Here is a 13,255-nt window from a genome sequence, read left to right as displayed (position 1 = left end):
TTCCACAACTGAATGAAACTATTTCGGAGGTCACGTTCAGAATGTGTTACGCAATGCGTGCCTCCAATGCAGCTAAGTTTGCAGTCGCAACACTGATCACGTCTTTCAGATACCTCCACAGAGGGAAGTCATATGGATTAAGATCAAGTGATCTGGACAGCCAGGCTATAAGGAAATGGCGGCTGATAGTTCTAGCATTTCCGAAATAGCGCTTCAGCAGCTGCTTAACTGGATATGCAATGTGCGGAGGTGAGCCATCTAGCAAAACTGATCCCATCCACACATCCAAGCTGTTGGTGAGCTAGAATGACGTCATTACGCAAAATACACTCAAAGCGCTTACCAGTGACGGTACAGGTAACAGGACTGGAAGCACCTGCCTATTCGAAAAATATGGCCCTATGATAAGTGACCTTTTGAAGGATGAAATGGTACTGGTTGATTTGCATGTGGATTTTCCGTTGCCCATATTCGAAATGGTTCAAATGGCTTTAAGCACTATGGGACTTAATATCTGAGGTCATCAATCCCCTAGGCTTAGAACTATTTAAACCTAACTAATCTAAGGACATCACACACATGCATGCCCGAGGTAGGATTCGAACCTGCGACCGTAGCAGCAGCGCGGTTACGGACTGAAGCCCATATTCGACAGTACTGTGTATTGACATTTGCTGTCAGGTGGAAGTGGGCTTCGTCTGTCCATAAAATCTTCCACGGCCAATCACTGTCCATTTCCGTGCTAGCAAGAAATTCTAAAGCAAAGGTCTCTCTTGCTGGCATATCAACAAGAAGCAGCTGGTGCACATGGGTAATTTTAATGGATAGCAAAGAAGGATATTTCGTAGGATTTTACGCACCGTGCCCACGTGTATATCCAATGTTCGGGCAATTGTCCGTGCACTACACGTTTGCACAACACCACTCGTATCCTTCTGATTTTGCTGTGTCCGCTGTTCCACTCACGTCGAATCAGTTCTTTTCCTCCCTATACTAGGTTGAACACCAAAAGAACTCGTCTTTTCGAATTTTAGAATCATTTCCCCCAGTCCCACGGGAGTCATCGGATCAACGTCATTTTTCAAACTCTTCAGTATCCGGAAATTCTGCAGAACGACGTGTGCACAGTCATCATTCTTGTAATACAGCTTTGCAAGCAGAGCGCGATCCTGCATTGAGACAGTCATGGCAAAAGTCGCAGACACGAAAGGAGGAAAAGCTGTGTACCCGGCGTGTTTATAAAAACATCAGTGGGTTGTGCGCATGACAGGTGTTCTCATTTATGTAGTCTGACAAGTAAAGCGCCATCTATTTTTGTTTCTTCAGTTGGTTCAAATGGCTCTGAGCACTATGAGACTTAACATTTGAGGTTATCAGTCCCCTAAAACATAGAACTACTTAAACTTAACTAATCTAAGGAGTCACACACATCCATATCCGAGGCAGGATTCTAACCTGCGAGTGGTTGTATATAATTGCTCATTATGGAGCTGTTATAATAGCACACTCTGAAAGGAACCTGGATTGTATATAATCTTGACCGAAATACCCGCCTGTAGTAAGTGAGTCAAGCTGCTTCGCTACGCTACACCGAGGACATTGAAAGGTGGCTACATTGAGTCACAGCGCCAGAGATTGCGCCATAGATTTTTATTCCGCCGCCTCCACTGGGCGCAATAGTAGTTCAGAGGATGTCGTGAGCAGTCGTTATTCTGTTGGGGGAGAGGGTAGACGATCTGAGTGTTCACTGAAATGTTGTACTTTTCGGTTGGTGTAATGTATAGACGGAAGAAGATGCAATTGTCAGAATTTATTTGAGAAAGGAGATGGGCTTTTGATTTATGATCCTGGTGTAATGGAATATTTTCGTCAATATATAATGAGGTAAAAAGGTATTACAGTTTTCTTTAATAACAATCCCTCTTGCTCACAGGTACAGTCAACAAAGCATCTGGCTCGTGTTCCTTTATTAGACTTGTAATTCTGGTTTCTATGTGTAGTTATAGTATTTCTGGTTTTTCAATTAGTTCATTGTAAATGGTGTTTAAAATATTCTGTCGTGTTAAGAAAGAACCGAGCCAGATACATGTACATTGAGTCACACTGCCACACACAGAACAGTTCCACTTGTGCTTTGTTGTTTCGTAGCTTTTATAGTTGCAGGGGACTTAATTAATCAATTGTGTTAATGGAAATTCCTTTTCATTTTTTATTTTTATTTTATGCAGTCAGATTGCGTGCTAATACTAGTCAGGGCCAACTGGTTACGAGACTTCGTAACCGGTCACACAGCTAGTAAAATTAGTGCATTTATTCATTAATATTAGTCTTCTCTTTTTAATTAAGCCCCCATGCAACATGTACTAAAATACTGACGTTGGCAGCTGTTCCTGATTCGAATTCTGAAAATTTTATATCATCTTCTTTGGATAAGATTTCGGAAATTGTGCTTAGTAACTCCGTTCTAGTGACACTGTCGTCAATAACATTCCCATGGCAATTGAACAGTGAAGTTACTGAATGTGTATTGCCAATGGTGTACCTTACATACTACCAGTATCTCTCTGGATTTGCGTCGTGAAAACTATTAAAGGCATCTCCCACGGAATATTTCGTTATATTTCGAGCTCCCATTACATATAGCAAGTATAGCTGCTGGGGTCGATTGAGCGCTGGACAAAGTCTGTTTCTGCTTTCAAAATTTTTTCCTCATTTCTCTCTCTGTTGAAATTCTCATTCCTACGCTAGGTCCAGTCTTTGTAAAATAATCAGTGTAGTTATAACCTTCCCATGTCCCTTGATTGTTACTGTTAAATTTACCACTCCTCCAATTTTGTTTTCAACAAAGTTGTCTATTTTTCCCCAGATACATTTAACAAACATTGTGTTAGCTGGTCCATAAACCAACATACAAAGTATCCTTTCAGTTCACCTTCTATTTTACATTTTAATCTATGTTAATTAATCAAGAGGATGATTAAAGTTGAAAGGCTCCTATATTTCCCTTTCATTATCATTTTATTTGGTTGCCAGTGCGCTTTACATCCTACAGAACAATTCGAGTGTTTTCGTTGATAAATTTCGTACCAGAGAAGACTGAGCTATGATTGAAGCTAGCAGAAGCCTATTTCTTTCTACCATTAGCAAGCATCATATGGCTGTTATGTTGGTTCTTTTCAGACTTGCAAATGTGTATATATGTTGTTGTTGTTGTGGTCTTCAGTCCTATGACTGGTTTGATGCAGCTCTTCATCTCCCAGTACCTACTGCAACCTACATCCTTCTGAATCTGCTTAGCGTATTCATCTCTTGGTCTCCCTCTCTGATTTTTACCCTCCACGCTGCCCTCCAATGCTAAATTTGTGATCCTCTGATGCCTCAGAACATGTCCTACCAATCGGTCCCTTCTTCTTCTCAAGTTGTTCCACAAACTCATCTTCTCCCCAATTCTATTCAATACCTCCTCATTACTTAAGTGATCTACCATCTAATCTTCAGCATTCTCCTGTAGCACCACATTTCGAAAGCTTCTATTCTCTTCTTGTCCAAACTGTTTATCGTCCATGTTTCACTTCCATACATGGCTACAATCCATACAAATACTTTCAGAAACGACTTCCTGACACTTAAATCTATACTAGATGTTAACGAATTTCTCTTCTTCAGAAACGCTTTCTTTGCCATTGCCAGTCTACATTTTATATCCTCTCTTCTTCTACCATCATGTTATTTTGCTCCCCAAATAGCAAAACTCATTTACTACTTTAAGCCTCTCAATTCCTAATCTAATTCCCTCAGCATCACTCGACTTAATTCGTCTACATTCCATTATCCTCGTTTTGCTTTTGTTGATGTTCGTCTTATATCCTCCTTTCAAGACACTGTCCATTCCGTTCAACTGCTCTTCCAAGTCCTTTGCTGTCTCTGACATAATTACAATGTCATCGACGAACCTCAAAGTTTTTAGTTCTTCTTCGTGGATTTTAATACCTACTCCGGATTTTTCTTTTGTTTCCTTTATTTCTTGCTCAATACAGAGATTGAATAACATCGGGGAGAGGCTATAACCCTGTCTCACTCCCTTCCCAACCACTGCTTCCCTTTCATGCCCCTCGACTCTTATAACTGCCATCTGGTTTCTTACAAATTGTAAATAGTCTTTCGCTCCCTGTGTTTTACCCCTCCCACCTTTAGAATTTGAAAGAGAGTATTCCAGTCAACATTGTCAAAAGCTTTCTCTAAGTCTACAAATGCTAGAAACGTAGGTTTGCCTTTCCTTAATCTTTCTTCTAAGATAAGTCGTAAGGTCAGTATTGCCTCACATGTTCCAAAATTTCTACGGAATCCAAATTGATCTTCCATGAGGTCAGCTTGTACCAGTTTTTCCATTCGTCTGTAAAGAATTCGCTTTAGTATTTTGCAGCTGTGACTTATTAAACTGATAGTTCGGTAATTTTCACATCTGTCAACACCTGCTTTCCTTGCGATTGGAATTATTATATTCTTCTTGGAGTCTGAGGGTATTTCACCTTTCTCATACATCTTGCTCGCCAGATGGTAGAGTTTTGTCAGGGCTGGCTCTCTCAAGGCCATCAGTAGTTCTAATGGAATGTTGTCTACTCCCGGGGCCTTGTTTCGACTCAGGTCTTTTAGTGCTCTGTCGAACTCTTCACGCAGTGTCGTATCTCCTATTTCATCTTCATCTACATCCTCTTCCATTTCCATAATGGTGTCCTCAAGTACATCGCTCTTGTATAGACCCTCTATATACTCCATCCACCTTTCTGCTTTCTCTTCTTTGCTTAGAACTGTGTTTCCATCTGAGCTCTTGGTATTCATACAAGTGGCTCTCTTTTCTCCAAAGGTCTCTTTAATTTTCTTGTATGCAGTATCTGTCTTGTCCCTAGTGAGATAAGTCTCTACATCCTTACATTTGTCCGCTAGCCACCCTTGCTTAGCCATTTTGCACTTTCTGTCGATCTCATTTTTGAGACGTTTGTATTCCTTTTTGCCTGCTTCATTTACTGCATTTTTATATTTTCCCCTTTCATCAATTAAATTCAATATTTCTTCTGTTACCCATGGATTTCTACTAGCCCTCGTCTTTATACTTACTTGATCCTCTGCTGCCTTCACTACTTCATCCCTCAAAGCTACCCATTCTTCTTCTACTGTATTTCTTTCCCCCATTCTTGTCAATTGCTCCCTTATGCTCTCCCTAAACTCGGTACAACCTCTGGTTCTGTCAGTTTATCCAGGTCCCATCTCCTTAAATTCCCACCTTTTTGCAGTTTCTTCAGTTTTAATCTACAGTTCATAACCAATAGATTGTTGTCAGAGTCCACATCTGCCCCTGGAAATGTCTTACAATTTAAAACCTGGTTCCTAAATCTTTGTCTTACCATTATATAATCTGTTGTCAGAGTCCACATCTGCCCCTGGAAATGTCTTACAATTTAAAACCTGGTTCCTAAATCTTTGTCTTACCGTTATATAATCTATCTGAGACCTGTCAGTATCTCCAGGCTTCTTCCATGTATATAGCCTTCTTTTATGATTCTTGAACCAAGTGTTAGCTATGATTAAGTTGTGCTCTGTGCAAAATTCTACCAGGTGGCTTGCTCTTTTATTTCTTAGCCCCAATCCATATTCACCTACTATGTTTCCTTCTCTCCCTTTTCCTGCTCTCGAATTCCAGTCACCAATGACTATTAAATTTTAGTCTCCCTTCAATACCTGAAGAATTTCTTTTATCTCATCATACATTTAATTAATTTCTTCATCATCTGTAGAGCTAGTTGGCATATAAATGGGTACTGCTGTTGTAGACATGGGCTTCGTATCTATCTTGGCCCCAATATTGCGTTCACTATACTGTTTGTAGTAGCTTACCCGCATTCCTATTTTCCTATTCATTATGAAACCTACTCCTGCATTACCCCTATTTGATTTTCTATTTATAACCCTATATTCACCTGACCAAAAGTCTTGTTCCTCCTGCCACTGAACTCCACTAATTCCCACTATATCTAACTGTAACCTATCCATTTCCCTTTTTAAATTTTCTAACCTACCTGCCCGATTAAGGGATCTGACATTCCACACTCCAATCCGTAGAACGCCAGTTTTCTTTCTCCTGATAACGACCTCCTCTTGAGACTGCCCCTGCAACTACTGAAAAGGCTGCTGCCCCTCTTCAGGAACCACATGTTTGTCTGGCCACTCAACACATACCCCTCCGTTGTGGCTGCGCCTACAGCACCATCTGTATCGCAAGCCTCCCCACCAACGGCAAGGTCCATGGTTCATGGGGGGGGGGGGGGGGGGGGGGGTATTAACGCCATTATAAGTCACCCATGTTTTTATGTGTAGCCCAACTCACGGCTATGATTCAATAAAAATGTTATCCTTTTCTCCTATTCCAGAACTCTCTGGCATGCGTGAGTGAATGAATGTCGGTGTGTTTCATTCTGCTGTACGGTGGTTTCTTGTGCTGCAGAGAATCAGCGGTAGTCTTACACACTGGCCAACCCTTGTAGTTTTCAGGTAGGCAAAGAGGTTTGCTCCCTTTGTGGGAAAGTTATCGGTGTTAGTTTGGTGACGAAAGCCTCATCTCTGGGTTTTCCTGGCAACAGGGTTGTGTGGGAGAAGTTTTAGTGTGAGAGGGGCAGTCTGCTTCCATCTCTCTGAGGGTCTGCAGGCTGAGGTCTCTTCGAAGAAGGGTGAGTTGATCAACCGCGTGGCGCGTTGTCTCATAGCGAGAGGGGATCTTTTAGTTTTTGGCCTCGCTTTTTGTCTTCTGAAGATTGGGGTCTCAGCAAGGAATGCAGGGCTTTTGCAGACTTTCAGTTTGATTCCTAATGCAGACTTTGGTCCGTAAGAAGAACGTAGCACAAAGGTGTTGTATATGTCGAAGCGATCTAACATAGGAAATGCGCCCTCGGTTCAATGTGAATTTTGGTATGCATGTGACTGCGTGTGTATACATTCTAATCTTTTCCGAAGCTTGATAATTTTTGCCTCTTTGTGAATTTTATTTGTTTCATTACTATACATCAGTTGGAAACCATACACATGGTTAATGTTAGAGTTCGTTGGCCCTCTTTCATTCCCCTTTGTCTATTCAAATGTGTCCTCTGTAAAATGTTAATTGATCACGGCTGTGTAGTGTAATGTTGCTAAAAAATTTGGCGAAGGTATGTAGAAATTGTGTCTCCACGAACCACGTAAGTTAACTGTGAGCCTAACTTTCCTGTGAGCCCCTGCCTCTGTCCTCGAGTTCACTTGTTGCCCTGATTTCGGAATATTACATATATCTTGTCCAGATTATACAATTGCACTTGGAGTTCGTGATTTCATGTTAAGCGCGTAAGCGTGTGTGTTTGGACCTCGTTGAGGCTGTTTCTCCAAACCAAGGTACATCTTCAAATGCAACCATGATGTTCAGATTTACTCTTTTATTTAATAATTTCTCAACACAGCGGAACAAACCTTCTAGCTTCGTTGCATGTTGGTACTGGTGCCGTCCTTGCTGTTCTTTGAGTGAATGTGCGTCTCAATACGAGTATTAAACCTTTCCGGTCCCCCTTAATTACGTCCGCGATTCTAAATTATGAGATTCTGTTGTGAATCGTATAGCGTTTCACAAGCAATCGTGTGTAGTTACCAGGCAACAGCAGTTATATAGATGTCTTATATCAATGTCTTAAGAAATAAACAATTTTCTTTCGAGTCTTATCCAGTGTACCGATTTTAGTCTCCTTTACCTACGTCAATTACCGTGTAGTTTCCCTCTTAGCTCATCCATGGCGTTTCTATGCGCACAGATCCAATAATAGTGTTCCCTTTCTATTTAAAACAAATTCTTTAGGGTAGATCTCGTTTTCAGGAATGTTGCAGCAAGCTGCTCTTATTTGCCGTGTTCACACACTTTTTAATTTATTTTAATATTTGATTCTTGTGAACAATCCATGGATCATATCAATGATTACATTCCATTTTCATGGGTGGCATTAAATTAATGTTGTTTTATGAGTTTTTTCTTATAAGTAATTAATTGATTTTCCAACTCAGTCGAACCTCGTGTTTGTGGTGTGGCTAGAGTTGGTGGCGACCCAATTTTTTACTTTGATTTTAATGTAAAATAGCATTTTCATTTTAATGTGGCTCTTTTAGCCATCTGGATATAGCTCAGTGCTCCACTCATTTCATAAACACCACTTAAGTGCACGTCACTTACAATGTGAACTAAGCTCTTGAACTAAGTTTTCCAACATTCTTTCGTACCACCCTTCTCATTTTTACATGAACTCATTCTATGTTCTAGCCCCCTCTGATTATTACCAAAATGTACCAGAAAAAGGAAAATTACTGCGAAACATCTCGTCGCCGGTGCTGTAATTAGAGACGGAACACAGGCTCGGATTAAGAAATGGTACGCAAGGAAATCAGCCTAACCCATTCAAAGGAAACATCCCGGCATTTGCCTCAAGCGATTTAGGGAATCATCAGAAGACCTATATCTGGATGGCCAAACAGGAATTTCAACCGTCGCCCTGCCACATTCGAGTCCAGTATGCTAAATACTGCTCCACATCGGTTGGTCACACTTGCTGACTGTGTATGAGATACCCGAGTTGAGATAGCAGATTCGCAGGAAGCAGTACTCCAGATGGTACATGAACAATTAACCCCTATTGTGTTGTCACAGAGAGTTTCTAGTCGATCTACATAAGGCACAAAAAGAGGTGCGTTAAAGTTTATTGCTCTTCCAGAAGAGCAAACGCTTTCTTTTTTTTCACTCCGTCGCTACAGTGTAGGTCAGAACCGACTGCACACGCCTTCATGTGCTAATCCAACTTACAACAATAAACATCAATGCCCAGTACAAACACCACACAATTCACTCATACCCTCAGAGATGGGATCGTTGGGAAAATTCGTGCAGATCGGAGCAAACGAATTAAATTTGTTTGCTACAGAGGGGGAAAACCATGCACTAATAACGCCAAATGAACTTTGCCGTTGTCAGTTAGAGGAAGACACGGTATGTCTATTTCAACGATCCAGACTTCTTCAGTAACATGTGATGTAGAATTATTCTTATGATGAAGAGAAACAGAAGGACGCCTGTAGGACATCCTAGAACCAAAACCCTATCTCCAGAAAACGGATCCACACTAGGTATATTCCGTACATGATTCAGTGGTAGTTAAGGTGAGTTGTTATGAGCAGGGGCGACCTAAGTCTACAGAATGATTTGAGTTTTAAGGTACTGGGAAACTAATAAGCCCTACTAGTTGCTACATTTTGGGGACAACTTTTCGACACCAGCGACCATTACAGGGGCTATGGTTGTAAACATAACATGTCTGCCTTTTAGTGTCCTGACCAACCTTTAGGGGTACTACCTGCCAAAAGCGTGATCTATCTGAAGAGTACTTTGGAACACCACCTCTTCAAATCTCTGGACAAATTGATACTAGGGCAGAGCAGCGGAGTACCAGTGCAGAGGAAAAGCTTCAATATGTCCACCTATATTGCACAAAGTCATGGAAATAGGAGTTTTAACCTCATGTATCACTTTGATTTTGTTCATCACCTGTGCAGTCTATATCTACTCGTAATTACGACAGGAAACCACTCAATCTCCTCAGCCCCCTCTAAACCTTATAACCAAACAAATGAGTCATCCTCAGCAAATAAGAGTTCACTGAGTATATCAGTCACCGAACATTGTAAACTGGAGTGAGCGTAAGAGCAGCTAGAACGACAAGTGTGCATAAATTTCAAAAACTTGAAGACTTTCTGTTAAGTGATTTTCAGAATTAATACTAGTCTGTCTTTCGGTGGGCTGGATTTTCTAAGGAGGGGAGCAACGTTAGGTCACTATCTTGCCATAACAGTGTCTGTAATTGACTGCCTGGCGAAAAAAAATGTTCAAATGTGTGTGAATCCCTATCGGGACAAACTGCTTAGGTCATCGGTCCCTAGACTTACACACTACTTAAATCTTTTCACGGTAAATGATGTCAGCCAAAACAGTTGCAGGATAAAGATTTATTAAAATTATTTACCAAGGTTTCGGTATATATAACTATACTTTCATCACAAGTAAAATATCTTGCACAGGAAGACATTTTCACTAGCAAAAATGTAGCATCGGAATTTTTTTTTCTTTATTGTATCTGGCAGCAGCATATGCGCTGCTCTTCAGCAGAAAGACATGGAACAAACAATAGAAGACAGTAAAAAATATACAAAGGAGAGAATATAGTGAACATAGATATAAAAAAGGGGGAACATCATGGAAGTCAATAGACAGAAAAAAGGGGCGACTGTAAAATGGAGATAAAAACCATGTAAAAGTAGCGCACACAAAAATCCACACACTGCAACAATTAAAAGAACACAAGACACAGTATGACTGGTGCATAAAAAGTATTGACAGATGGCGTAGCACTGACAGCGAACCTCATGGCAGTACACAATTAAAATCACACCTCTTAACACACAGGAGAAACAGCACTAAACACAACACTGATGTGGCACACTGATGATGATCAAAACGGAGGATCTGCCAGGTGCAAGGAGATGAGGGAGACCGGAAGAAGGGAAGGAGGGAGGGAGGGGAAGAGATGGGGGAGATGGGGGGGGGGCGCTAGGGAGGGATGTGGGAAGGAAAGAGGCAAGTATGGGGTGCAGGGTCTCAGAGGGGAGGGAAGGAGGAAAATCCGCTCTGGGAGAAGGAGGGGAGAGGAAAAAGGGGGCCCTGGGGAGGGGGGGGGGAACAAGGCCAGGTTATAGTTGGAAGGAAGGGTAGATGTCACGACGAAGTTCGTCATCCGGGAGGGTGAGGTGCTGGAAATTGCCCTGGTGAAGGAGATGGAGGGTGTGGAGGTGGAGAGCGGGAGGGATACAGTAATAAATGCGCGGCAATGGGCAGGGGGTGGAGAGGAAGGAGGAAACCAGAGAGTGAGGGGGATCAAGCCTGCAGACAATTTAAAGGATACAGAGATGTTGGTGGAACAGGAGGAGGTGGGGGAACGGGATCAGTTCATACAGGAGCCGTGTGGGGGAAGGAAGGTGTATATGGAAGGCAAGGCGTAGCACATGGCGTTCAAGGATTTGGAGGGCCTTGTAAAAGCGGGTGGGGGCAGAAATCCAGGCAACGCTGGCATAACAGAGGATAGGACGGATGAGGGATTTGTAGGTGTGGAGGATGGTAGAGGGATGCAATCACCATGTCCGGCCAGACAGGAGTTTCAGAAGGCGGAGGTGGGAATGGGCTTTCTGCTGGATGGTCTGGAGATGAGGGGTCCAGGTGGGTTTGGAGGGTACGTTGGAACCGTTGGAGGGTAGGATAGAGAACCAGGAAGGCGGTGTCATCAGCATACTGGAGAAGGCGGACTGGTGGGGGTGGCTTGGGCATATCAGCCATATACGAGAGGGGAGAGGACAGAACCCTGGGGGATTCCAGCCATGGCATAAAAGATACGGGAGTTGGTGTTGTGGAGGGTGAGGCCAAGGTATCTCAGGGTGGGGGTGAGCTGGATGGGACGACCATAAAGGGTGAGGTAGAATCATGGAGGCTAAAGGAGCGAGTGGTGCGGCCTATGATGATTGCCTGGGTTTTGGAGGGGTTGAGATAGAGGAACCATTGGTTACACCAAGTGTTGAACCGGTTAAGGTGGGTTTGGAGGGTATGTTGGAACCATTGAAGGGTAGGATAGAGAGTCAGGAAGGCGGTGTCATCAGCATACTGGAGAAGTTCAACTGGTCGGGGTGGCTTGGGCATATCAGCTGTATACGAGAGGGGAGAGGACAGAACCCTGGGGGACGCCAGGGGTGGGATAAAAGATACGGGAGTTGGTGTTGTGGAGGGTGACATAGGAAGGAAGGTGCGAGAGGAAGGAAGCGACCAGACGGACAAAATTGATAGGCAGGGCGTAGGTTTGTAGTTTAAAGTGGAGACAGGGATGCCATACACGGTCATACGCATTTTGGAGGTCAAGGGAAACAAAAATGATGGAGCGACAGGAGTTGAGCTGGAGGGACAGAAGGTGAACGAGGTTTAGGAGTTGGTCTTCAGCAGAGAAGGAGGGTCAGAAGCCACACTGGGTAAGGGGGAGGAGGTGGTGTTGAGTAAGGTGCTGATGGATACGCTGGGAGAGGATGGATTCAAAGACCTTACTTAAGACGGAGGTGAGGCAGATAGGACGATAGGAAGAGGCGGCAGAAGGGGGTTGGTTGGGTTTGAGTAATTAGAGGATGCGGGAGATCTTCCACAGGTCAGGCTAGAAGCCAGTAGAGAGGATGACATTATAGAGATGGGCGAGGACTATCAGGAAGGAATAGGGGCTTTCTCGAAGGTGGCGATAGGTGACACAGTCGTGGCCAGGAGCCGTGTTGCGCTTGGACCGGAGGATAAGTTTAATGTCTTGTAGCATTGGGAAAAAAACCACTATAGCTTAAGTAACCGTAAAATTACCAGAGTATTACAGGTACAAAAACTTTTAGTCACTTACTAAAATTACATCCTGCGATGGAGATTAATAAAACAATTGTGCCAACGGTGTCGTCAGTAGTTAAGACATCATCTCCATTTATACAACATGATGATGGACACAGGGTCAATGTGAACACAGTTAAGCATCATTACTTCGCCTATAAACTATCTTGACGAGAGTGTGAAAGCCCGAGGACACATGGTTTCGTCGAGAGAGGGCACTTGTGGTATGTGCCAGACACTCGCGGACATTAAAATCCGTGGATAAATACACATGCGCATCAAAAATATTAAAAGTTATGCTAACTCAGACCTTCTGTCTTAATAAATAAAACATATCAGAAATATTTAAAAACATCTATGTAAAATGGAGACTATGGAACCAATTTACCTTTGTCCTAGTGTCAAGCAGATGAAGCTTGCGCTATGGAACACGTCTAACCAGAGAGGGCACTAGTGTTATGCGCGAGAATCTCGCGCAACGTAAACGGTAAAATACATACTAGCGAAAACAACCAAAATGTTAAAGTAAAACGATACCATCTGTCGTTAATAAAAACATACAGATCGAAAATCACAAACAGCAGACTTCAAAAATACATATAGAAAGTGACTAAAAGTTTTTGTAGCTGTAATACTCTGGTAATTTTACGGTTACTTAAGTTATAGTGGTTTTTTTTTTTTCGATGCTGAAGTTTTGCTAATGAAAGTTGAAAGGCGGCTACACTGAGTCACAGCGCCAGAGAT

The sequence above is a fragment of the Schistocerca serialis genome, chromosome 8 (assembly GCF_023864345.2).
Source record: "Schistocerca serialis cubense isolate TAMUIC-IGC-003099 chromosome 8, iqSchSeri2.2, whole genome shotgun sequence".
In the NCBI taxonomy this organism is placed as follows: domain Eukaryota; kingdom Metazoa; phylum Arthropoda; class Insecta; order Orthoptera; family Acrididae; genus Schistocerca; species Schistocerca serialis.
The sequence above is the reverse complement of the archived record's forward strand: the minus strand, read 5'-3'. Positions refer to the sequence as shown.